Consider the following 27,897-nt stretch of genomic DNA (forward strand, 5'->3'; position numbering starts at 1 on the left):
CGCGCCAAGTGACCGCTGACGTTGCAATTTCTGCAGGTATATTGCTGATACCTGCAAATCCTGGCTGGGTGTGTGCCTCCACACCTCCAACATGAGCCGTTGTTGGAAACAAAAGGTCCATTACCAGTCGATCTCCTCTGACTGTCTCTGTGACTGCCCTTAAGTGCACTATTAACAGGTGTTGATGGCCCCATTACTGACCACATTGTCCCTTGCGATGGCGTGAATTGCTGTTCAGCTAGCCATTGTCTCTGTTGAATTCCCCCTCTGGGTTCGACTACATGTTGGGGCATGTCCGATTGCCCCTGCCTGCCTGGAGAACTGTGTGCCGCATTAACAATGTTGACTCCCTGCCCATTTGCTGCATTTGAGCCCAGATTATTGTCAAACATCATTCTGGTCTCTTCCTCCCCTGAGATAAAAGTCTGGGCCATCAAGGCTGCCATTTCCAGAGTCAAGTCTTTGGTCTCAATCAGTTTCCTGAAAACCCCAGCGTGCCCGATGCCCTCAATAAAAAAGTCTCGCTGCATCTCCGCTCTGCATGCATCTGGGAACTTACATAGGCTCGCCAGGCGCCGGAGATCTGCCACGAAGTCTGGAACGCTTTGTCCTTATCGCTGCCGGTGCATATAAACCCGGTGTCTCGCCATGTGCATACTGCTCGCCGGTTTAAGGTGTTCCCCGATTAACTTACTGAGGTCTTCGAACGTCTTGTCCGCCGGCTTCTCTGGCGCTAGAAGATCCTTCATCAGGGAGTATGTTCTGGATCCACAAACCGTCAGGAGATGAGCCCTGCGTTTGTCGGCCGAATCCTGTCCCAACCATTCCTTAGTGACAAAAAGTTGCTGTCGTCTCTCAATAAAATCGTCTCAATCATCCCCAACACAGTACCTCTCATCTGTGCTGCTAGTGGCCATGCTCACGTGGTTTAAATCCCAGTTTCTCGTCGCCAATGATAAGTCCTTACTATATAGTATAAATGCACATGAGGCCCATGCTTGAGTGAAGGTCACTCTGTGACCAGTAACCTTTATTCGCTAGCACTCAAGTGATGAAGGTGGGTGGAGCGTCCCCTTTTATACCTGAAAGACCAGGCTAGCAGTGTCTCCCACAAGTTCACCACCTAGTGGTCAATGTTCTCACAGTGTATAACTAGTCAGTTTATACATGGGTTACAATGACAGTTAAATTCATGACATCTGCAAATGCCATTGCATTTGACCCTGTAATGGTTGGGTTCCCTGTAGTTGAATATCTTTGTTCATGGTTTCACGCCAGCAGCTGTTGTGCGAGAAGTTTCGAGAAACAGGAGGCCACCCCAGAGCTGGGGAGAGGGGAAACCGAGGGTGGAGGAGAGGGGAACCGAGGATGGGGTAGAGGGGAAACCAAGGGTAGGGGAGAGGGGAAACCGAGGATGGAGGAGAGGAGAAACTGAGGATGGGGGAGAGGGGAAACCGAGGGTGGGAGAGAGGAGAAACTGAGGGTGGGGGAGAGGGGAAACTGAGGGTGGGATAGAGGGGAAACTGAGGGCAGGGGAGAGGAGAAACCGAGGGTGAGGGAGAGGGGAAACTGAGGGTGGAGGAGAGGGGAAACTGAGGGTGGGGGAGAGGAGAACCTGAGGGTGGGGGAGAGGGAAAACTGAGTGGGGGAGAGGGGAAACTGAGGGTGGGGGAGAGGGAAACTGAGGGTGGGGGAGAGGGGAAACCGAGGGTGGAGGAGAGGGGAAACCGAGGGTGAGGGAGAGGGGAAACTGAGGGTGGGGGAGAGGGGAAACCATAAGCGGCAGAGCAATTTGGAGAGGGGGAACCAGAGGTGGGAAGAACTTTGATTCCACCAGTAACTCATAGTAACGCACTGAAATTGCACTGATAACTAATAGCAATACTTGCAACATTCAGATTCCTCTCATAACCAACAGTTATACAATAACTTACTGATAGTCTATATGCAGTTATAGATGTAATGCCCCGATATTATACCTGTAACTAGTAGTAATCCTATAACTCATTAACATTCACACTAAAACTACAGTCAGAATCCCCCAGGGATGGTCGGGCTCCCGAGTCAATGACTTCAAATTCAGTCAGCACAGACCGACCGGAACCAAACTGAGAGATCGCACAAAGAGCAGCTGGCTCAGTGTTTGGAGCACTTCTCACAGGCCATGTCATCCTAAACATAACTCTGCATCAAGCTTTCTAAACTACTCCCTGGGCTCAGACTCAATAAAGGAGCGTTTTCTTAGAAATTACAGCCCAGGCGGAGGCCATTCGGCCCCCAGTGCCTGTGCTGGCACTCACTCCTGTAGCTCCCATTCCCCCAGACCAATGATATTCCTCCTTTTCAAATACTTATCTCATTCCCTTTTAAATTATATTCTAGTTTATGCCTTAATAGCCTGTCATGGTGAAGCATCTCATGGTCTAGTAACCTTGAGTACAAATACCTTCCTACTCCCTTCCCCCAGACAGCTGAAGGCACGGCCAGGTGAAGGACAAGATGCCAGAAAAGGACAAATGCAGGGTTCACGGAGGGTTGTAAGGCTGGAGGAATTTACAGAGATAGAGAAGGGCTAGGCCATGGAGGGATTTGAAAACAAGGATGAGAATTTAAAAATTGAGGCATGGCTGGACCGGGAGGCAATATAGGTCAGTGTGTACAGGGGTGAGGGGTGAACGGGACTTGGTGTGAGTTCGGACATGGGCAGCGGAGTTTTGATGCGTTCAAGTTTACGGCGTGTGGGAGCTGGGTGGCCGGAGAACATTGGAATAGTCAAGTCTTTAGAACATAAGAACATAAGAATTAGGAGCAGGAATAGGCTATTCGGCCCCGGGAGCCTGCTCCGCCATTCAATAAGATCATGGCTGATCTTCCACTTCAACTCCACATTCCTGAACTGTCCCCATATCTCTTGATTCCCTTAATATTCAAAAATCTATTGATCTCCGGTTTGAATATAATCAAAGACTGAGCCTCCACAGCCCCCTGTGGTAGAGAATTCCAAAGATTCACAACCCTCTGAGTGAAGCAGTGTCTCCTCATCTCAGTCCTAAATGGCCGACCCCTTATTCTGAGATTGTGTCCCATGGTTCTAGACTCCCCAGCCAGAGGAAACATCCTCCCTGCATCTACCCTGTCAAGCCCTGTAAGAATTTTGCATGTTTCAATGAGATCACCTCTCATTCTTCTAAACTCAAGAGGATATAGGCCTAGTCTACTCAATCGCTCCCCATAGCACAATCCCCCCCATTCCAGGAATCAACCTGGTGAACCTTCGAGTATGGCAAGTATATCCTTCCTTAGGTAAGGAGACCAAAACTGTACACAATACTCCAGGTGTGGTCTCACCAGGGCCCTATATAATTGCAGTAAGATGTCTTTACTCTTATACTCAAATCCTCTTGTAATAAGGCCAACATACCATTTTCTTTCTTAATTGTTTGCTGTACCTGCATGTTAACTTTCAGTGATTCATGTACAAAGACACCCAGGTCCTTCAGAACACCAACATTGCCCAGTTGCTCACCATTTAATAAATACTCTGCTTTTCTATTTTTCCTACCAGTGGATAACTTCACATTTCTCATTCCATTTGCCATGTCCTTGCCCACTCACATGGTCTGTCTATATTCTCTTGAAGTCTCTTTGCATCCTCCTCACAACTTACATTCCCACCTAGCTTTGTATCATCAGCAAACTTGGACATATTGGCCCTGAAATTCCGATGTCCCGGGTCCGTATGAAGTTTCTACGGACCCAGGAAGGCATCGGAAAAATCGGTTTTCATGCACTGAAAACCGGCATTTCCGATCTGTCAAGTTTCTGGCTTGACAGATCCTCCGTATCTCGGGAGCGAGGACACTTGCAGGGCAAGATTTCCGATATTTACGAATATCTTGCTCTGCAAATGTCCTTTAAAATCTTGCACCTGAAAAAGCAGGCGCATAGCCTACCTTTACAGGCATAAGAGTTTAAAAACACATTAAAAAAAAATTATTAAAATAAAAATTTTAAAAACACATTTATGTTAAAACCCTGCCCACTCAGATAATTTTATTTTAAACCCTAACCCTAACTTTTTTTAAAAATCGGGAATTTTTTCTATTTAAAAAACATGTGTAACATTTTTCATTTCTATTAGTTTATTGTGTGAAGTGTTGTTTTAAATGTTTTGGATAATGTTTGTGCGTTTTGGGGTTTTTCTCATTCCTAGCATAGGAGATTTGTAACTTACGAATCTCCTATTACTATGAATGAGAAAATACTTACCTGTGATTGGGTGTCCAGGCACACGTGACTCCTGCGGGCATCCTGACATGCACGCGCTGCGTGTCATTGGGAGAGGAGGCCTGTGAATCAGAAGTCCCAACGTGCGCAGCAGCTCCAGGTAAGTGTGCAGTTTATTTCTATTTTTTCAGGATTTACCCGGTGGGAAGGCCTCCTCGGAATTTCAGTGCCATTACATTTGGTCCTTTCATCTATATCATTGATATAGATTGTGAATAGCTGAGGCTCAAGCACTGATCCTTGCGGCACCCCAAAGTCTGCCAACCTGAAAATGACCTGTTTATTCCTACTCTCTGTTTTTTGTCCGTTAACCAATCCTCAATGCATGCTAATATATTACCACAAATCCCATGAGCCCTAATTTTGTTTAATAACCTCTTGTGTGGTGTTCCCTAGTTACCCTCTCTTTCATTGATGAGTCCCAATCTCTTGAAGACCAGTCCCTAGTCTCCATTTCTCCCCCATTCCCCGATCCCCCTCTCTATCTCATTCCCCATCATCCGAGCCCCTAACCCCCACGCCCCAACTCCTGCCTCCATTTCCCCCAACCCTCAGTCTGCTGTCATTCCTTCTTACCATCCCAAGCCCAAAAACCTCGCGTTCTCAGTCACCCACCCACTTCGAGCTTCAATCCCCTACCCGGTAGTCCCTGTTTACCCTCATCCCACCGAACCCAGCACATCTCCACCCTCTCTCTCTTCCCCTTCCCTAAACTGCCAACTGCTTCTACACCAGTTAGTCCAGTTTTCGGCCACCCCTAAGCGGGTACCAGCTCTCTATGGTGGGGGAGGGGGTAGTGGGTGGTGCCACCAATACTGAAGGTTTCACAGTAGCGGCAGCTGGTGATGTCACGGAATGAGAGGGGAGGGACCTCGGTTCAACATCTTGTCCGAAAGAGCAATGCTTTCAAGGAGATGGGTAAGGAGGAGAGGCAGAGGGTATTCTGCAGATGGGAAGCCAAGTGGCTGAAGGCATGGCTGTCAATGGTTGGGCAAAGGAAGAGTGAGAGAGGCCAGTAACAGGGCAAAATGCTTGTCAGAGGAGATGGGTTTGAGGTTTAGCGCACAAGAGATTGCAGAGATAGGATGGAGCGAGGCCGCGAAGAGATTAAAAAACAAAGACAATGGGACAATGGGCAGGATTTTCGGTTTTCTGCTGCCCCTGTTAGCACCCCGGAGGGGCAGCAATGGCGGCAGTAAGCACATCCAGGTGGGCGGCCATTTTCCAGCACCCTGCCGGGCCTTTCGATGGGGCGCGGAGCATTACCGCCCGGAAGAGGTGAGCCGGCGTGCAATGCCCCTGGTTGCGACACCGGCTTGATTTTTGGCTGCCGCCCAATCCGTAGCGCTCCGTAGGAGCGCCGTGCTGGGACCACCAGCGAAAGCTGGGTTTCCGAGCTGTAGCGGCCTCAGTGAGGTAAGTAATGTCGACGTCAGGTGAGTGTGATTGTTTTTTATTTCATTTGTTTTGTGATTTATGTTGTGGTGGTGTGAGTTATTTACTGGTAATGTTTGTGGTGGGTTTTTTCAGGTCCCCACCCCCCAGCCCTCTCTTAGAGTGCTCCGAGGCCGGCTAGTTAGCTTGGGATTTTCGCTTGCTCGGCCGGCATAGCGCCTTAAGAGAGGTGTGTAATGCCTCTGCCCCACACTCAGGGCCCAGGTGCTGAATTTTGCTGACTGAGGCGCAAACTGGTCCTGGGCTCAAACTTTACCGCCCTGCCACCATTACCACCCCGAAATGAGCAGAACCGAAAATCCAGCCCTAAAAGTTTAAATGTAATGCGTTGGGGACGGGAGCTGGCTGATGGGCGAGTAGGTTTGATACTGGGCACAGTAGGTCCCTTGTGTGTATCTGCTACACTTGCTCCACAGGCTCTGTTTACCAGCGGCTGCAATAGAAATATTTGTAGAGACTAAGTTGTACTTCTTGGAAGGCTCCCAAGAAGTATTTCTGTGCTGTGAAGAGTTACCTGTGTGAAACTGTGGGGCCTCTACACACACAGCGGAGGATCTATTATTTTGGTCTGAGTGCGAGTGATTTATTTTTTCACGTAGCACTAATTAAGTCAGTGAAAACATTGAGGGCACTTTTAACTTAACGCTCCCTCCGGTGGGAAACTGACGGGATTGGATCGGCTGACTGTTTTACCCCCCTGTCCAATTTAACTTCCTGCTGACTTCGATGGCTTGGATTAGAATTACCCCCAGGTAATTGGAGAGGGTTCATTGGCATTTATAAAAAATGATATAAAGAGAGATCATGCATTTTAAAAGTAACCTTTCACAATCTCAGGACTTCACAGAGTACTTTACAGCCAATGGAGTCCTTTTTGAAGTACAGTCACACAGCAAGATCCCACACACAGCAATGGGATAAATGACCAGATAATCTGTTCTATTGACGCGGTGCCATCTCTCTGATGAGATGCTAAACGGAGATTTCGTTTTCCCTCTCAACTGGACATAAAAGATCCCATGGTTATGGCACACAATGAGCATGCGCCGAAAATCGGCTTTTCCGATCTGTCAAGCTCTGACTTGACAGATCCAACGCATCTCGGCAGCAAGGACATCCGCATGGTCAAGATTGCGGTATTTGCCCACCTCTTGCCCAGCGAATATCCTTGAAACCCTTGCACCTGGTAAAAGCAGACGCATAGCCTACTTTTACCAGTGTAAGAGTTTTAAAACATACAAAAAACATATAAAAATAACATTTAAAACCACATTTGGTGAACTAAAGCAGACGGAAGCATGGTTAGAGATAAAAGACAAACAGCACCTCAGGACTTCTCTCTGCACTTCAGTCGACCCTGCCAGTGATGTCCACACCCGAAGAATGAATAATTAAAGTATTTTGAAATGCAGTGATTATTGTTGTATAAGGAAACACAGCAACCATTTTGCATACAAGATCCCACAGACAGCCACAAGATGGTTGACCTGCTTTTGGTTCAATACTGAACGGTCATCAAGAAAACATCCTTCTTTTCATCATATAGTGCCACAGGCTCTTTAATATCCATCTGCACCTGAGGTAGGGATGGTCTCAGATTAATTTCTCCTCCAATAATGCAACATTATCTCAGTATTGCCCTCTGCTGAACCCTGGCCCAATATACTGGGGATGGGGTCATTTAATTCAGGGGATGCAGGTGCTTATGAAGGCAGCTGAACCATGGAGCATCAGAGCCACTCCAGGAGGGGATCCAAAAGCTGCTCAGGTTAAGGATAATAAGTTGCCATTTTAAATTATATTCTCCGCCTATTGACTTTACGTCCTGTTGAAATGACAAGCGATCCTTCTGGAATCGATTTCATGTGTGCCTTTTGAACTTCAGGCTCTGTTATAGGCCCACATAGGAGCTCATGCTTGTTCTCAGCACACAAGAGTCCCGATGGGCCTATCGGGGGCGAGTTTCTGGCAGAATTCTCAGGATAGCCCAGGAATGCTCACCAGACACGTCACCAAAGTAGTGCTAAGGCATAAGGTGGCAGCAGCTTCTGGGCTTGAATCATGGAGTGTGGCTTTGACCCACAACCTTCTGGACAAGACGTGATACTAGGGTTGGCAGGTCTGGTTGGACGTATTTCTGTAGGTTTCATCATATAGCCTCCAACCGCCCCACCATACACTCCCGCCATTGGTCACCCATCATGTCCAGCTCATTGGCACATCGCCTTCCAAATGGAAAGTGAACAGACTCTTTATTACCTGACTGGATCATTCTTGATATCAGTCACCAGCTTTTTCTCCCCATCTCTGATAACTTTATAACTAATAAACAACATTTATTAGTACTAAGGGAGCACAGTCGGAGGCGCTGTCTTTCAGATTAGACATTAAACTGGGGCCCTGTCTGCCCTCTCAGGTGAATGTAATAGATCCCATGACACTTTTTGAAGAAGAGCAGAAGAGTTCTCCTGGTGTCCTGGCCAAAGTTTATGCCTCAACCAACATCACGAAAACTGGTCATTTATCTCATTGTTTGTGGGATCTTGCTGTGCACAAATTGGCTACCGCATTTCCCTATATTACAACAGCGACTACACTTCAAAAGTACTTCATTGGCTATAAAGTGCTTTGGGATGTCCTGTGGTTGTGAAAGACGCTATATAAATACAAGTTCTTTCTCTTTCTCCTGGATTGCTCGCAGCACTATTCGGGGGAGATTCATTTTTAATTCCTGGGGACTCCAGAACAATTCTGGTGTGTTGGTTGTTGGGCTGTTAAAGAGCCTGTGGGAGAGTGCTACCAATCTCCTCAAAATTTAGAATCAGCGCCACTTAAGTTGCAGCTTTAACCCTTACCGTGGTTACTTCTTTCAGCATTTCCCCGTAAAGCAGCGTCACTCAACAAACATCCAGTATCCAATAACATTTTTGCCAGAGCCTTCAAACAGGCCCTGTATTTATTTATCTGAACTCCTTGCTGTGGCTCACACCCTTTTTCTGTCAATTGATGAAGAGGCCTCGTCCAGCACTAAATCAACTGTACAAAGTGTGCACATTATAGTACACATCACCGCCAATACAGTGGAATCCTGTTCTATACAGTCATTTGATAGTTAAACAAAATCCAATTTCATCTATCCAGAGTTTCATTACTCCAGCAGAGACTGTATGATCTGGTGTAATGAGAGAGGCTAAAAATATTCTGTTAACACGTCCCTCTGCAAATTTCACCAGAATATTCTAGGCTCATTGGGGGTGAAACTGCCCCTTTCCAAAAGTTCCGTTAGCGCTTCTGGGAGGCGCTAACGGGGCGCTAATTAATTATCGTCGAGGGTGGGCAGCAAAAGCAACCCACCTGGAATTGTCCCCGGGATGCCGTGGGCGAAAACGGGTTTGTACTGCGCCCCGTACTTTTTGGCCCAGATGGGGGCGCACACGGTGATGATGTTATTTCCGTGCGCACCGACCCCTTATCACCCCGCGCTGACCCCTTTGCAGGGGATATTGTCCCACGGGTCGCGAAGCTGTCGTAGCTGGGGCGCCTCAGCTGCCTTTAAAGGAAAAGGCCATGCACAGTCAGCTCAACAATGAAGGCCGTTGGTTTGGCCGGGCCGCCAACATGCAGCTCAGGACCCCCGCTGGCCTGGCCGAAACCCTCCCCGGTGGCCTAGTGGGCGCCAGGAAAGCGGCTGCAGAGCTCGCAATGGCCCTCCCCTTTAAAAGCAGGGGAGGAACGTTGTGATGCGTCAGCACAATGCGGCACGTCCTGTTGCACTGAGCGTCGTGCCACGCTTCCACCCCTCTATCGCCCCCTACCGCCCGGCAGAGGTGAATTACACCTCCTATACTGCAGATTTTCTTGATTCAAAGACCCCAATTCCGGAACATTTACTGCCCATCTCGCCGGGTGCTAAATTTTAATTTAATTCAAATTGTGCGCCCAAATGGGGGCGCAGGGCAATTTCGCCTCCATTACTTATCTAATCCCTTTGCAACGGGCAAATTATTTTTGATGTGGGTTCGTGCATGACTTCATTCACCTTTGTTTTTAAACCCCACTCTTCAAATGTTCCAAAAAATTATAACGATAACTCTGTAAACTATCCACCTTGGCTCAGTCAGTAGCACTCTTGTCTCTGAGTAAGAAGGTCATGGGTTCAAGCTCCTCAGTCCAGAGATTTGAGCACACAATCCCGGCTCGTACACCAGTGCAGTATTGAGGGACTGCTGCACTGACAATGGTAATGTCTTCCGGATGAGATATTAAACTAAGGCCCCTTCTGACCTCGGATGAGAATGTGAAAGATCCCACGGCACTATTTGAAGAAGAACAGGGAAATTGCATGGGTCCTGCTGCATATTCATCCCCAATGAGAAAGTATCTGATCATTTATCTCATTACTGTTGGTGGAACCATGTTGTGTGCAAATTGGCTGTCATGTTTCCTACATTACAACAGCAACTACACTTCAAAAAAGGTAATGAATTGGTTGTAATGCACTTGGGACGTTCTCAGGTCATGAAATATGCTATATAAGTGCACCTTCTTTCTTTTAATCCTCTTCATTATTGCTAAATGGTTAATTTTTAAATAAATTGAGGAACGAACAGCCACAGTCCAGTTCTTCGAATGATACCACAGATGAGTGCACTGCCCTGTGTGGTACTGAGCTGTATGAATGAGGAAGTCCACAAATGAATCCATGATGTGTGCATGAGGTAACTGATCACAGCCAGTACAGCAGTTGAGGGTTGCTACAATTGGATCAGTGTGGAAACTATCTGATCATTGTGTCCTGAGTCCCGCATATCCTCTGTAAAAGTCAGCTGATCACAGCCTGTGTGGCAGTTGGGATGTGGACCGCTGTCTGATCAGCATTCGGTGACTCTTGCGGCAAAGTGCGTATGGGTGTGCAGATGTAAGGTGAGAAGATGATCTGGCTAAGGTGTGATGGCCTCTGCAGTTGAATAGACTGTTGGCAGTCATTGTTTGGATTGACAAATGAAGGAAGCCCATATGAACGAGATGTCGGAGAGTGACTGGCATTTGTGGAATTGTAACCTGGGTCGATGGGGGGAGGGGAGAGGGAAATCAGTGACTTCAGGAAAGACAACTGTTGGGGTGGGGGAGTGGGGGCGGCAGGAATATGCTGGATTAGAGCTAAATTATCCTTGTGGTGAAGTTATTCTGGGATTTGTTAATGGAAAAAGGATGAGGTTAATTTCAGACACACTGACAGAATTGTCCGGTGTGAATTTTTCCCTTCGTTGAGCTTCACTACAGGAATAATTATGACAAGGTTTTCAGTCAGGAACTGTGGAGGAGAGGGCCCAACTCCTTTACATCCCAGGGTTATCTGCAGCAACAGGAAAAGGACATCACCGCCGAAAAAACAGATTCCTGAGTCAGTTGAGGTGGGAACACTGCTTCCAAGAAACATGTCCCAACATTTGCTTAGTTTGTTGGGAACTCCTATTTTTTTGAAGCCTCAGCTTCTTGGCGAGATTACCTTCCAAACCAAGTAGGGTCAGTGCGATGGGGTAGTGGTTACGTCGCTAGAGGCCTGATCTAATAATTCAGAGAATTCCTCCGATATTGAAGCAGTCCATGCCAGCATGCAGCAAGACCCATAAAACTTCCAGGCTTGGGCTGATAAGTGGCAAGTAACACTCAGGCCACACAAGTGCCAGGCAATGGCCATCTCCAGCAAAAGAGCCTAACTACCTCCTTTTGACATTCAATGGCATTACCATCACCGAATCCCCCACCATCAACATCCTGGAGGGGTCACCATTCTTCTCTAGCACCTCTCAAACCCGCAACCTCTACCACCTAGAAGGACAAGGGCAGTAGGGGCATGGGAACACCATCACTCGCAAGCTCCCCTACAAGTTGCACATCATATTGCCATTCCTTCATCGTCGCTGGGCCAAAACCGTGGAACTCCCTCCCTAACTCCCTATAAGTACCTTCACCACATGGACTGCAGTGGTTCAAGAAGGCGGCTCACCACCATCTGCTCAAGGGCAATTAGGGATGGACAATAAATGCTGGCATTGCCAGCGATGCCCACATCCCAGGAATGAATTTAAAAAATTGACCAGAAATTGAACTGGACCAGCCACATAAATGCCGTGGCTTTGCAGCAGGTCAGAGGCTGTGTATTCTGTGCCAAATGGCTCACCTCCTGTCTCCTCAAATCCTCTCCACAATCTACAAGGCACAAGTCAGGAGTGTGATGGAATATTATCCTCTAGCCTGAATGAGTGCAGCTCCAACAAAACTCAAGAAGCTCAATAGGATCCAGGACAAAGCAATCCATTTGATCGGCCTCTCCTCCACCACCAGCACACCACACGATGTTCCCCACATGGACTGCAGTGATTCAAGAAGAATGCTCACCACTACCTTCCCAGGGCAACTAGGGATGGGTAATGAATGCTGCCCATGCCAGTGACACCCATAGACTAAGAATCAATAAAAAATGAATGTGAGTTCAAAAGCCACCATGATATTTTTCCATTCCGTGTTATCCATGAGAGAGATGCCAGTTTAGTTGACAATTGTGCATGGTGGACTTGACAGGAGCTGGATGGGAGGTTTGTTTCGTGGTTCTGTTATTGGACTGATAATCCAGAGACCCGGACTAGTAATCCTAGAGAATGTGAGTTTAAATCTCACCACGGTAGTTTGAGAATTTGAACTCTGACATGGGCTCAATTTTTCCCAAGTCTGTTTTCTGGCGTATTGCCAGAGTTATGCCTGTTTTTCTAGGCCAGAAATGCACCGGAAATAATTTGCTAAAGTTTCCCCGATGTATACTTTGAATTTGGTGCCACGCAGTGTGTCCAGTTGCCTCGGGGGGTGGAGCCTGCTGTCTGCGCCGAAAACCGATGCCACACCTTCTGCGCATGCACAGAAAAAAAAGTTACGTTTCTGATGTCATTACAGTGGACGCACATGCACAGTACAGCTCCGAGTTGACAATCGGCCATTTTTAAAGAGCCAGTTGTGTGTATGAGAATGTTGAGTACTGTGTGAGAGCATCGGAAAAATTGCAGTTGCAGCAGTACAAGATGCAACATGGTGCAAGGACCAAGAATTTCTTACAAGAAAAAGTGGAGGCACTAGTCACTGTGATTGAGAACAGATGGCAGGAGCTGGACACCAGCAGAGATCACATAAAAGTTCCACCCCAAAAAATGAAGACATTCTGGAAGCAAGTTGCAGAAGATTACTGTGCAATGGTGACCACGAGATCTGAAGGCCAGTGTAAAAAGAAGTGGCAGGACCTTGGTCAAGTTGTTAGTGTAAGTAATATTTTAATTTATTCAATGGAATTGCAATTGTAAATGTGACCAGCTGTATATGTCCCACCCAGAAGAAGGACACCCTCTCTAAAAAGTTGCATTTTCATCTTTGCAGAGGGAAGTGGCACATAATAAAAGGGAAGAACTTGAACAGGAGGAGGCCCGGCAAATCTGCACCCACTGACACCCTTGAAAGTGAGGGTTGCTGCTCTGATGGGTCCTGCCTGGAGAAAAGCAACCACCACTGCACAAGCTGGGCCCACACTCGAAGGAGAGGGTAAGTCTTGCAAATTGATCGTGGTCCTTCAAATCAGCCTGCTGCCTGGCCTGCGCTGTGTGAGCCTACTTATGCCACCCACCCTGCCCCCTCCCCTGCTGCTAACCATTTGTCTGTTCTGTTATATTTTGCAGAACTTAAGGCCAACCCTGACGATGCAGAAGAAGATTCAGACGTGGACGAGCCTGAAGAGGAAATCATCTTCCAATCCAACCCTCCAGAACAAGAACATGGGGGTGAGGGGGAGGGGGAGGGGATGGAGCTGGATGAGGTTCCCACTGTTGTACTGACTTTGGAGGAGGTGTCGCTCATTGAGGTGACAGCCTCTTCCGTGACTAGTGGTTTGAGTGCTGGTGGGACATTCCATGGTTTCATACCTTCCGAGGTTGCGAGTTCCAGTGGTGGGGTGCAGTGAGGCACACCCGTCGGGAGGAGGGGAAGGAGAGCTCGACCGCACTCTGCTGAGGTACAGGATCTAATAGTTGTAGTTCAGATGATGTCATTGAGTGCGGAGAGCATTGCCCTTACCCGATCACTCCTGGATGCCATCAGTGAGGTGAGCGATGGGATAGCGGGACTGTCAGGAGAAGTAACAGTAATGACATGAGAAATGGGAACGCTATCTGGGACCATCAGTGAGGGAATAGTGGCCATAAGGGAGTGAATGTCAGAGGTAGTGCAAACCACTCACTGACGATGAGGGAGGGAATGTTGCAGGTCGCTGAGACACTGTCAGGGCGCATGACAGACGGTATGTTGGAGTCCATTGACAGAATCAACTGTCACTCCTACTCCAATCCCCACACCAGCCTCTGAAGAGCCCAAAGCTGGGCCCTCCAACTTGCCGCCAGACGCCATCACCCCTCCCCCCCCCCCGCCCCCCCCCCCCCCCCCCGCCAACAGGTGCGCAGTAGCCGAGATCTTAGAAAGAATAAGCTTGGTACCAGAAACACTGCGCCACCGCCTGTGGGCAGGGTGAGTGGAGAGTCCAAGAACAAGCGCAGCGGGCGGTCTTAGAATAAGGTGAAGGAGAGATGGGTGCAGCCTTTCTTTGCTGCTGTTGTTATTATTATTGTTGTTACTGTTATAACTGTTCTCAAATTAAAAGTTTTTTGTAAGTTATGAAAATGTACAAGTTTAAAAGTTCGTAAGTGATCTTAAAGTTTTTAAGTGATTTTAAAGAGTGATCTTAAAGTAAAGTTTGATACAAGAATAATTTTATTAAAGTTAAGTTAAGTATAAAAGAACTGTTTGTTAAACTTTTGAATAAAATATATTTTACATTAAAACTGAATCATGTTCCATTACACGACACAACATTACGGAACAGCTCCAAACAGTAAACATGGTCAATGTGGAATAGTTTCCGCTGAGCCATCAGGCAGCAGTAAAGCATTCACAGATGAGCTGCTGGTGCAAGGCTCGAGCAATCGTTAAAGGGGCACGATGGCCCGCCCTCCTCTGCCGTCGTGCTCCGGCCTCAGGCAATTGCATGGCTTCCTCATTCTCGTCATCCTCCTCCTGCTCATCATCTGCATCTTCCACATCATGATCATCAGCCACTCTCACCGCAGGTGGGTCTTCCACTACCAGGTGCTGCTGCCTCATGGTGGCTAAGTTATGCTGCATGCAGCACACAACAGTGAACTAACCGACAATCTCAGGGGAATACAGCAAGTAGCCTCCGGAATGGTCCTGGCATCGGAAACGCTGTTTCAAGATGCCAATAGTCCTCTCTATGATGCTGCGCGTCGCAATGTGTGACATGTTGTATTCCTGGTAAGCTTCCGTCCGGGTTACACGTAGAGGCGTCATGAGCCAGGTGGCGAGGCCGTGCCCTTTGTCTCCCAGCAGCCAGCTCTGCCCTTCTGGCTGCTGCTGAAACATGGCAGATATAGTGTCTCGCGTAGGATGAACGCATCATGACTGCTCCCAGGATATCTCGCATCAACTGACATGATGTGATGCATGTCGTCACACACGAGCTGCACATTAACAGAGTGGAAGCCTTTTCTTTTCCTATACATCTCGGAATCTTCCAAAGGTGCTCGCAAGACGATGTGGGTACAATCAATGCAGCCCTGTACCTTTGGGAAGCCAGCAATCCTGGAGAAACCTACAGACTTTTCAGGCATTGCCTGGGCGGCCATGGGGACCTTTATGAAGTTAATCCTCCGCGCATACAGTGCAGCTGTTACCTGGTGAATGCAGACATGTGTTGATGTTGAGAAATGGCGCACACATCCCCAGTTGTAGCTTGAAACGAACCGGAGGCATAGAATGAAAGTGCAGCTGTAACCTTCACTTCAACTGACAAAGCAGTCCTCCTGACGCTTCTAGGTTGCAGGTCTGCTTTGACCAACTCACAGATCTCAGTTACAACTTATTTGCGGAAACACTGCCTTCTGACACATCACTCTGGTGGAGGTATAAACGCCTGTCTCGATATATCCGAGGTGGGTAAGGCCGATAAAGTTGTTAAGAAGGCATACGGGATAGTTGCCTTTATTACCCGGGGCATAGAAACATAGAAAATAGGTGCAGGAACAGGCCATTCGGCCCTTCAAGCCTGCACCACCATTCAATATGATCATGGCTGATCATTCACCTCAGTACCCCTTTCCCACTTTCTCTCCATACCCCTTGATTCCTTTAGCCATAAGGGCGATATCTAACTCCCTCTTGAATATATCCAATGAACTGGCATCAACGACTCTCTAAGGCAGGGCATTTCACAAGTTAACAACTCTCTGAGTGAAGAAGTTTCTCCTCATCTCGGTCCTAAATGGCCTACCCCTTATCCTAAGATTGTGTCCCCTGGATCTGGACTTCCCCAACATTGGGAACATTCTTCCCGCATCTAACCTGTCCCATCCTGTCAGAGTCTTATATGTTTCAATGAGATCCCCTCTCATCCCTCCAAACTCCAATGTATAAAGGCCCGGTTGATCCAGTCTCTCCTCATATGTCAGTCCAGCCATCCCTGGAGTCAGTCTGGTGAACCTTCGCTGCACTCCCTCAATAGCAAGAACGTCCTTCCTCAGATTAGGAGACCAAAACTGAACACAATATTCCAGGTGAGGCCTCACCAAAGCCCTGTACAATTGCAGTAAGACCTCCCTGCTCCTATACTCGAATCCCCTAGCTATGAAGGCCAACATGCCATTTGCCTTCTGCACCGCCTACTGTACCTGCATGCTAACTTTCAGTGACTGATGAACCATGACACCCAGGTCTCGTTACACCTCCCCTTTTCCTAATCTGCCACCATTCAGATAATATTCTGCCTTCACATTTATCCACATTATACTGCATCTGCCATGCATTTGCCCGCTCACCTAACCTGTCCAAATCACCCTGCAGCCTCTTAGCATCCTCCTCACAGCTCACCGCCACCCAGTTTAGTGTCATCTGCAAACTTGGAGATAATACACTCAATTCCTGCATCCAAATCATTAATGTATATTGTAAAGAGCTGGGGTCCCAGCACTGAGCCCTGCGGCACTCCACTAGTCACTGCCTCCCATTCCGAAAAGGACCCATTTATCCCGACTCTCTGCTTCCTATCTGCCAACCAATTCTCTATCCACGCCAGTACATTACCCCCAATACCATGTGCTTTGTTTTTGCACACCAATCTCTTATGTGGGACCTTGTCAAAGGCCTTTTGAAAGTCCAAATATACCACATCCACTGATTCTCCCTTGTCCACTCTACTAGTTAGAGCCTCAAAAAATTCCAGAAGATTTGTCAAGCATGATTTTCCTTTCACAAATCCATGCTGACTTGGAACGATCCTGTCACTGCTTTCCAAATGCGCTGCTATTTCATCCTAAATGATTGATTCCAACATTTTCCCCACTACTGATGTCAGGCTAACCGGTCTATAATTTCCCGTTTTCTCTCTCCCTCCTTTTTTAAAAAGTTGTGTTAGATTAGCTACCCTCCAGTCCATAGGAACTGATCCAGAGTCGATAGAATATAAGAGCAGGGAGGTTATGCTTGAACTGTATAAAACACTAGAGTACTGCGTGCAGTTCTGGTCACCACATTACAGGAAATATGTGATTGCTCTAGAGAGGGTACAGAGAAAATTTACAAGGATGTTGCCTGGACTGGAGAATTTTAGCTACGAGGAAAGATTGGATCGGCTGGGGTTGTTTTCTTTGGAACTGAGGAGGCTGAGGGGAAACCTTATTGAGGTGTATAAAATTATGAGGGGCCTAGTTAGAGTGGATTTTCCCATTAGCAGAGGGGTCAATAACCATAGATTTAAAGTAAATGGTAGGAGATTTAGAGGGGATTTGTGGAGAATTATTTTCACCCAGTGGGTGATAGGGGTCTGGAACTCACTGCCTGAAAGGATGGTAGAGGCAAAAACTCTCATAGAATGTAAAAAGTACTTAGATATGCACTTGAAGTGCCGTAACCTACAAGGCTATGGACCAAGAGCTGGAAAGTGGGATTAGACTGGATAGCTCTTTGTCGGCCGGCACTGATATGATGGACCGAATGGTCTCCTTCTGTAAATTTATGATCCATGATTCATATCCAGCCCAGCCTGATTGGAAGAAAGGCTCCTCTCTCTGGTGGTTGTCGGGTTCTATGTGATTTGGAACATCTTCAACCCTGATCCAAGAGACCATGAAACTGTCACACTAAACTGGCCTGAATGCTATACTAATTGAGACTAAATTGCCTATCTCACTAGAAAGGCCCTCAGGATGGGAAATGGTGCATTGAGGGAGGGCTCCTTCTGAGGTTGGAATTGAGTAATAATTTTGATATGGCTCAGTGTTTATCTGGTCATGCTGTTTCTGGCCTGGTAGTGTTTGATGGGACAGTGTAGAGAGAGCTTTACTCTGAAAGGACACCCTCAAAGCCTCCCTGATAAAGTGCAACATCCCCACTGACACCTGGGAGTCCCTGGCCAGAGACCGCCCTAAGTGGAGGAAGTGCATCCGGGAGGGCGCTGAGCATCTCGAGTCTCATTGCCGAGAGCATGCAGAAATCAAGCGCAGGCAGCGGAAAGAGCATGTCTCACCCACCCCTTCCCTCAACAACTGTCTGTCCCACCTGTGACAGAGTCTGTGTTCTCATACTGGACTGTTCAGCCACCTAAGAACTCATGTTAAGAGTGGAAGCATTCCTTAATTCCGAGGGCTGCCGATGATGATGATGCATCTAATCTGTGCAGTATCTGACCTGGTAGTGTTTGATGGGGCAATGTAGAGAGAGCTTTATTCTGTATCTATTCCACTCTATACCTGGTCTGGGAATGGATTGAATTGGTAAACAATTATTCCCCAGGATAATTCCTCATCTCAACTTCCCCAAAAATCAGCAAAAAAGGAGAAAGTCTTTTATTTATATAGTGCCTTTCACGACCACCGAACATCCCAAAGTGCTTTAAAGCTAATAAAGTACTTTATTTTTGAAGTGTAATCACTGTTGTAATGTAGGAAACATGGCAGTCAAATTCCGCACAGCAAGCTCCCTCAAACAGCAATGTGATAATGACCAGATAATCTGTTTTTTAGCAATGTTGATTGAGTGATTAATATCAGCCCGGACTCCGGGAATAAGTCTTCTTCGAAATAGTGCCATAGGAACTTTTACGTCCACCCGAGAGGACAGACGGGGCCTCGGTTTAATGTCTCATCCAAAAGACGGAAAGATCCGATAAAAAACTGAAGCAAAACAGTTAATCAGCCTGAACATTGGGACTAATGGGAAGAGTGCCTGGTTGGCAGATTAACAACTGATTTATAGCACAGCAGACAGTGCCACTTTTTAGAAGGTGATGTGAGGTTGGGATATGTCAAAAAGATCTGTCTAAAGTAAACTTGCAAAGAAGTGACACACTGTGGGTGACAGAAGAGCCCCCAAGAACTGGCTTGCAGACAAGTTAATAGCATATGAGATTGGACTGGATGAGTCACCCATTAATGGAAACTAGCTGTGATTAATATTAATTCCGAGCTCAAATGCATCGAAAAGCACTTCTTGAAATAGCTGTTCATAACTCTTGGATTAGCTGAGGAGGCGTGAAGCCAGAGAATCTCGGATTTATTTGTAATTGCCATCTGATAATGAATTTGAAAACATGGGGGCAAAATTGCCCCTTGGCCCGATTGGGGCCGGTAACCTTCTGGGGCCGACGCTCTGCCTCGTTGGAAGAGCGCTCCTGGCGCACTCTGCAGGCCCATTGGTGGCTGCCACTGGGCCACCAGGGACGCTATCGACCGGACCAGCGTCCCAACATCCAAAATGGAAGACGCGAGGGCCACCATTGTCGGGCTGACCCAAGAGTCGTCCGACAAAGTAAAATGGAGGCCCGGGGCGATAAAGGCCCTCCCTTTAAGGGACGTCCCAGTGGTGGATGTCCGCCAACCTTGTGCCCCGCGCAGCTGGCGCTGACATCCGGCCGCGTCAGCCTCATGGTCTGCGGGGCAATTTTACCCACATGGCGCAAAGGGGTCGGCGCGAAGTGCTGAAGGGTTGGCTCGCACGGCGATGACGACATCGCCTGTTGTGTGTCGGCCCGGGGTGCTAATCTCGGGGCGCGGCTATACAGCGCCCCCCAAACCTCTGGGGCAATTTCTCCGGAGGCGTTAGCGCTGCCCTCCCCCGGGCGAAAAGGAAATTGCACCCCATTAGCGCTCCCCGGAGATACTAACGGGGCTAAAAGAAAGGGGCAATTTCGGCCCCAGAAGTTTCATATTTCTGAGCTTGCGATTTGTATCTTTGTTATGATTACTTGGCCCATATTTCGGGTAGAAGAGGCAGGGATGCTTGGAAGTGTTAGCCTTGGCTCAGTTGGTAACTCTGATTCAGAAGGTCATGAGTCCCACTCCATTACTTGAACACATAATCGTATCTGACATTTTAGTGCTGCGCTGTTAGAGGTGCTGTTTTTCAGATGAGATGTTAATCTGAGGCCCCGTCTGCCCTCTCAGGTGGATGTACAAGAGACCATGGCTCTATTTGAAGAAAGCAGGGAGATCTCCTGGTGTCCTGGTCAATATTTACTCCTCAACCAACATCACCAAAATAAATTAACTGGTCATTCATCTCATTGGTAGGGCATTTCTGTGCACAAATTGGCTGCCCTGTTTCCTTACATTACAATAGTGACTGTACTTCAAACCTACTTTATTGGCTGTAAAGTGCTTTGGGATGTCCTGAGGTTGTGAAAGGTGCTAAATAATTGCAAATTAATTATTTCTTCACTCTGAGCCAATGGATCCTAAACTCTCACAATGTTTGCAGCCGGTTGGAAAACTGCCAGACTGAATAATGCCGGGGGGCAGTGATATTAACCATGGTCCTTAGAGTAGGGGTGGGTGGGGATGGGGACCGGGTGGTGGAGTATGTCAAAGTCAGTGCATCAATTTAGAAGGGAGGGAGACTCATTTTAAAGAGTGAGGGCCTGAAATTTACCATCCCCGAAGGGATGGCTACCGTGGAGTTTGGGCGGTCGATCGAAAAAAATCGATCTGCTGCTGCGGTCGGGTACTTTTCCCTCCCCGAGCCATATTTAGCTCGGGGGGATTTCAGCGGTGATCACTTCCGCCGGAAACGGCGCGATGAAGCCGCTGTAAAGGAAGGTTTCCAGCGGTGAGCTCTGCAGCGTGCGGGACGCTGGAAAGGGACTACCACAGCACAATTCACCGAGGAAAAGGTAGGACTTTTCCCGGCAGTGCCCCCATGAAGTGTTGATGCGGTGCTCGAACGCGACACCGCTGGGGCCTTTTGGTAGGTAAATAGTTTTATTAATGTTTTTATATCATTTTCCAGCATGCATCCGCAGTATTTATCTTTTGATATCGTTTTATCAGTTATTAGTGTTTTTATTTCATTTTCCAGCATCCGCAGTATTTATCTTTTGATATAGTTTTATTAGTTATTAGTGTTTTTATTTCATTTTCCAGCATCCACAAAATTTATCTTTTCACATAATTTTATTAATTGTTTTGGCTCCATTAAACCTGCTGAGTGCTGCTCAGAGGTTTGCACATACCCCTGTACTTTTGTACAACTTTCAGGTCTGACTCGTTAGCGGAGTCCTGTGGGCTGCAGAAACCTGCTTGGCAGGGTTCACCCTGAGGATGGGAGGAGTGTTGGGAGGGCAACACCTGGTACACCTGGTCAGAAGCAGGGCGGCATGCAGGGGAAGGCATTGCAGACAGACAGCGGGCAAGGGAGGCAGCAGCCATGATTCGTTCATCCTACGCCAGACCAGTGTGCCTGGCATCTTCACCGGCCCGAATCAGGATTGCGATTGGCTGCTTGGAGACAAGGGATATCCCCTGTCCACTTGGCAACTCACTCCTTTGCGGAACCCCAGGACAGCGCCAGAGCATGCCTACAATGACGCTCATAGTGCCACCAGGTGCATCATCGAGCAGTGCATAGGCTTCTTTAAGCAGAGATTCCGGTGCCTGGACCGCTCTAGTAGCACCTTGCAGTAATCTCCTCAATGGGTCTCCATAATCGTCATGGTCTGCTGCATGTTGCACAACCTGGCCATCATGGGGGGACAGCCGCTGGAGGTCGAGACAGCAGTGTCACCTGAGGATGAGGAGGAGTATGAGGCGCAGGAGGAGGAGGATCCCCATCGCCCCAGAGCTGGGAGGCATCGACCCATCGGCACTCTGGAATCTCTCTCCATGCATTATGAACTGCCTGTCTGCGAGGTCTCCCCATGTCAGGAAACAGTATTCTTCCTCTGTCCTCCACACCGTCCATCAGTGCCTCCAGTTCCATATCAGTGAACATATCGGGGACAGTCTTAGAATACGGGGCCGCCCATTTAAAACTGAGATGAGAAATTTCTTCTCTCAGAGCATTGTAAATCTATGGAATTCCCTGCCCCAGAGAGCTGTGGAGGCTGGGTCATTGAATATATTTAAGGTGGAGATAGACAGATTTTTGAGCGATAAGGGAGTAAAGGGTTATGGGGAGTGGGCAGGGAAGTGGAGCTGAGTCCATGATCAGATCAGCCATGATCTTATTGAATGGCGGAGCAGGCTCCAGGGGCTAAATGGCCTATTGCTGCTTCTGTTTCTTATGTTCTTAACCTGTTGACTGTCCTTGCACCTCTTATACCTGCTATCCTTCCAACCTCCCTCACCCCTCAGGGCCTTACTGCAAAGCCTGGCCTTTTGCTGGCTCATTAGAAACCCTTACCGCGTGCTGAATTTCTCAGTGGTGATAACGCTCAAATTAAGACAGCCACACCGCTACAAAATCCACTTTGGAAGGGTTCATTAGCACTGGAACCCATTTGTTCACTTTTGAAACTAAATATGGGGTGGCCCAGCCACAAAACATTTTCGGCGCTAATGGCCACAAAAAGGTGAGGGAAGCACCAACTTTACAGCAGTCCTGAATTTCACCATTAGTACACCTCTTGCTTGTTGGCTAATGGGGATACTGGTAGAAAGCTTATGGGATTTTACTGTGTGCAAAATGGCTGCCATATTCACCTAAACAACAGCAATCACTTTACTTCTATGTAATTCATTGAATAGGAAACGCTGTGATATATTCTGAGAAAGATGATAAAGCGCGATTTACAAAGAAGTCTTTTCAAACCTACTATCATATTTTGGACAAAGGCTTTATTTTCACATGCCGTGTCCCTAATTTCATTACGCTGTGGCCTGATTTTCAACCCTTGCACTGTTACTAACCTGTCCAATCTCCCCGATGAAGTCTAGTGATACTAGCCAAGACAATACTTTGCAATGAAGGCCCCCTTTTCCCTGTAGAGTTCACAGATCCACTGTGTAGAATCACATGATAACAATTGCTCTCTTCAGCTCGCTGCTGGCACTTTTGAAGTAACAAGGATGAACTTCCACTAACCTCCTCCTGTAAGTTAGTTAAAGGCACTCACTGTGTGATGTTTTGGGCCTTGTGCAACAGCCTGTCATATGGTCTTACGACCCTTCACCAAGACTTGTCAACTAAAAAAAACTACTTTATAGAGCACTCTGATAAAATGACAATTGTTAACAGGTGAGGGGGGAAGTTGTACAGGTTGAACCCCCCTTATCCAGAACTCCCTTATCTGGAACCACCCCTCGTCCAGATCCATTCCTGGCCACCGGGTGGCGCATGTGCAGAACTCCGACATGAACAAATTGAAGTCCTTCCTTGCTGTCGACTCCCGCAATCGCTGGCCTGACCCCGCGATTCACTGCCCCCACCCCCACTCCCATAATCCCTCCCAGCCCCAAGCCAGCCAGCCTGATATCCCTTTGCTCAGTACCTGTACCATCCAACTTAACGTGATCACCCCTCATCCAGAAAAATCCCTTATCCAAAATAGGCCAGGTCCCAAGGGTTCTGGATAAGGGAGGTTCAACCTATATAATCAGACCCCTATCAAAGAAGTCTCCGCATCAGGAAAGAGATTCCCCCTCAGGAGATGGTCTCACCCAGGACAGACTCTTCCCATCGAGAAAGGGTTCACTATCAGGGGAGGGTCTCACCATCAGAAGAGGGTCTCACCATCATGAAAAGGTCTCAGGATCACAACATAATTACAGATGAGGAAGGCCATTTGGCTCAAGTCAATTCATTCATCCTTGTGAAGAGGAATTGTCTGATATCAGTCAAAATATTTACTAGTTTGAACCTATGTCCACCTGTCCTACTCTCAAATGAATTTAAAGTAATATTTCAGATTCACCGTTTCCATTCCGTGAACTTGCTTGTATATCTTCTTTTCATATCACCTCCTTTCCAGGCTGAAAAGCCCAAATCTCTCCATCCTTTCCTCATAATTTAGACACCTGACACTGGGGATCAGCTTTTGTCTTCTGTCTGCACTGCCTCCAGTGCTTGATAAATCTCCCTTCTGTCTCGGTGACCAGAACTGGACTCAGTATTCAAGGTTCCGTCTGACCAGAGTGCTGTACAGTTCAATCAGTACCTCATCTGACTTGAAGGGGGGCAATTTTAACATAACCCATTTGTGGGAAATCTGATGGGATTGGGTGTATTGTGGGTTTTGCACCCCGCCCGATTTTATCCTCCATTGAAGTCACTGGGCGGGGTCTAAAACCAGCATTCCACCTGATCCAATGGGTTTCCCGCAGCGCCATTTAAATTAAAATTACCCCCATAGTTTCAGCCTTGGCTCAGTGAGTCAGAAGATTGTGAGTTCAAAAACTACTCTAGACATTTGAGCACATCATTAATGCTGGCACTCCACTGCAGTACTGAGGGAGTGTTGCACTATCGAAGATGCCATCTTTCAGATGAGACGTTAAACTGAGGCCCTCAGTCTGCTTTCTAAATTTGTATTGGCTATGAGAAAACTCACTCAGCCACCAGCCTTAGCTGGATTCAAACGTAGAGGTGAAAGAGCAATATATTAACCAATTGCACCATCCAGTCCTCTTAAGATGGTAACTGGGCTCAGGAGATTTCTGAAGATTAGTATGCCACAAGTCTGATCCTGAATATCAACCTTCCTCCTAGCACCATTTGAAATAAAAACTGAATAAGTTTAATGAGGAATTTTTCTCCATACCTCTGTTTCTGTGGGACATGCATCATTAAAATAAGGCAACAGTTTCAACAACAGTAGCTTGAAAGATATTCCTGAAAAATATATTTTTATAAAGGAAGAATTTGCAGGGCGATGGACAAAGAGCGGTCAAGTGGGACTAATTGGATAGCTCTTTCACAATGCCAACACAGGCATGATACATAGAAACATAGAAAATAGGTGCAGGAGCAGGCCATTCTGCCCTTCTGGCCTGCACCGCCATTCAATAAGATCATGGCTGATCATTCCCTCAGTACCCCTTTCCTGCTTTCTCTCCATACCTCTTGAACCCCTTAACCGTAAGGGCCATATCTAACTCCCTCTTGAATATATCCAGTGAACTGTCATCAACAACTCTCTGCAGCAGGGAATTCTGAGTGAAGAAGTTTCTCCTCATCTCAGTCCTAAATGGCCTATCCCTTATCCTAAGACTATGTCCCCTGGTTCTGGACTTCCCCAACATCGGGAACATTCTTCCTGCATCTATCCTGTCCATTCCCATCAGAATCTTATATGTTTCTATGAGATCCCCTCTCATCCTTCTAAACTCCAGTGAATAAAGGCCTAGTTGATCCAGTCTCTCCTCATATGACAGCCCAGCCATTCCTGGAATCAGTCTGGTGAACCTTCGCTGCACTCCCTCAATAGCAAGAACATCCTTCCTCAGACTAGGAGACCAAAACTGAACACAATATTCCAGGTGAGGCCTCACTAAGGCCCTGGTACAACTGCATTAAGACCTCCCTGCTTCTATATTCAAATCCTCTAGCTATGAAGGCCAACATACTATTTGCCTTCTTTACTGCCTGCTGTACCTGCGTGCCCACTTTCAGTGACTGATGAACCATGACACCCAGGTCTCGTTGCACCTCCCCTTTTCCTAGTCTGCCGCCATTCAGATAATATTCTGCCTTCGTGTTTTTGCCACTAAAATGGATAACCTCACATTTATCCACATTATACTGCATCTGCCATGTATTTGCCCACTCACCTAACCTGTCCAAGTCACCCTGCAGCTTCTTAGCGTCCTCCTCACAGCTCACACCGCCACTCAGTTTAGTGTCATCTGCAAACTTGGAGATATTACACTTTATTCCTGCATCCAAATCGTTAATGTATATTGTAAAGAGCTGGGATCCCAGCACTGAGCCCTGCGGCACTCCACTAGTCACTGTCTGCCATTCTGAAAAGGACCTGTTTATCGCTACTCTCTGCTTCCTGTCTGCCAACCAGTTCCCTATCCACATCAGTATATTACCCCCAATACCATGTGCTTTGATTTTGCACACCAATCTCCTGTGCGGGACCTTGTCAAAAGCCCTTTGAAAGTCCAAATGCACCACATCCACTGGTTCTCCCTTGTCCACTCTGCTAGTTACATCCTCAAAAAATTCCAGAAGATTCGTCAAGCATGATTTCCCTTTCATAAATCCAGACTGACTTGGTCCGATTCTGTCACCGCTTTCCAAATGGGCTGCTGTGATGGGAGGATGGCCTCCTTCTGTGCTGTATAATTCTATGAAAGCATTTTTTATTTTTGCTTGCTATGTTAGTCCCTTAACCACTATTACTAAAACAGAATATCTGGTCATTACTTCAACGCTGTTTGTGGGACCTTGCCGTGTGCAAATTGGCTGCTATGTTTCCATTCCAACAATGATTACACTCCAAGACTGCATCATTGGCTGTAAAGTGCCTTGTGACGTCCTGAGGTTGTGAAAGGTGCTATATAAATGCAAGTCTTTATCTTTCTTTTGATTTAGAACTTAGCAACTGTGACGAATTCCATGGCTACACACTCCGATTAAGTTTCCAACTGATTAGTCAGGAGTTGAGCAGACAGTCAGTTGTGCAGTTGTTTGGAAACAAAACACAGAAAAAAAAACCCTACTTGCTTAATAAACTGCCAAAGAGACAACTGTTATTGTTGGCAAAGTACCAGCTTGGCTCTTTCCTCTGAGTCAGTAGGTTCAAGCCTCTTTTCTGGATTTCAGCACGTAATCTAGGCTGACACTTCAGTGCAGTACTGCAGGAGTGCTGCGCTGTCAGATGTGCCGACCTTCTGATGAGATGTTAAACTATCTGCCTGTTAAGGTGGACATTAAAGAACCCGTGTAATCAATGAAGAATCATTTTTATCCTGGTTACCTGGTCAATATTCCTCTCTCAACCAATAGCATTGAAAGATCCAGAATGACTGCTCTTTGTTGTTTGTGGCATCCTGCCTTATGCAAAATGGCTGTTATAGTGGTTTCCATTTCAAAGTAATTAATTGTATGTGAAGCACTTAGAGATACGAGGATGCTAAATGTATGTACATGAATGAAAGGTGTGCCATGGAATCTTTAATATCCCATAGGACAGGCAGAAGAGGATCTTAGCTTAACATGTCACCCAAAAAACAGTATCCCAGACAGCAGAATGCACTTGGAATACTGTGTCCAGTTTTGGTTTCCTCACATGATGGGTGATATTGAGGCTTCGGAAAGGGTGTAGAGGAGGGCCAAGAGACTAATTCCCAGTTTAATGCATCATAGTTGTCAAGATAAGCTAAAAGATTTGGGATTCTACAATTTAGAGAAGCGTAGACTTAGAAGTGATTTGATTGAGGTTTAAAAATAATTAAGGGAATAGATTGTGTTCCAGTTGACAAGTTTGTTTCAATTTAATAGGTTATGAAGGACCAGGGGTCACAAATTTAAGTTGTAAAATGCTAGATCTAGGCTAGATGTCAGGAGATGGTTCTTTTCCCAGATAATAGTGGACTTCTGGAACAGGTTGCCGTCTCGTGCGGTGGAAGCTGATTTGCTGAATACCTTCAAGCCAGAGCTGGACCTGTTTCTGGTTGGGGTGGAGATCATCTCTTACAGAAGGTAGGTATTGCAGGGAATTCAGGGCCAGAGTGATCTCCTGGACTCGTTTTGATTCCCTAAATGGTTTAGAGAGGAATTTCCTAGATTTTTCCCCCCAAATTGCCCTGTTTTCTTGTCTCTCCAAGGAGA

At 47.0% G+C, this 27,897-nt stretch overlaps 1 protein-coding gene across 1 annotated transcript in view; it reads left to right on the forward strand.

Annotated features, from left to right (window-relative positions):
• The window catches only part of pth1r (parathyroid hormone 1 receptor), a 113,959-nt gene that overhangs the window by 10,250 nt on the left and 75,812 nt on the right, over positions 1 to 27,897 (forward strand). The gene's annotated exons all lie outside the window — the stretch shown is intronic.

Source organism: Pristiophorus japonicus, chromosome 1 (genome assembly GCF_044704955.1).
Source record: "Pristiophorus japonicus isolate sPriJap1 chromosome 1, sPriJap1.hap1, whole genome shotgun sequence".
Taxonomy (NCBI): Eukaryota; Metazoa; Chordata; class Chondrichthyes; family Pristiophoridae; genus Pristiophorus; species Pristiophorus japonicus.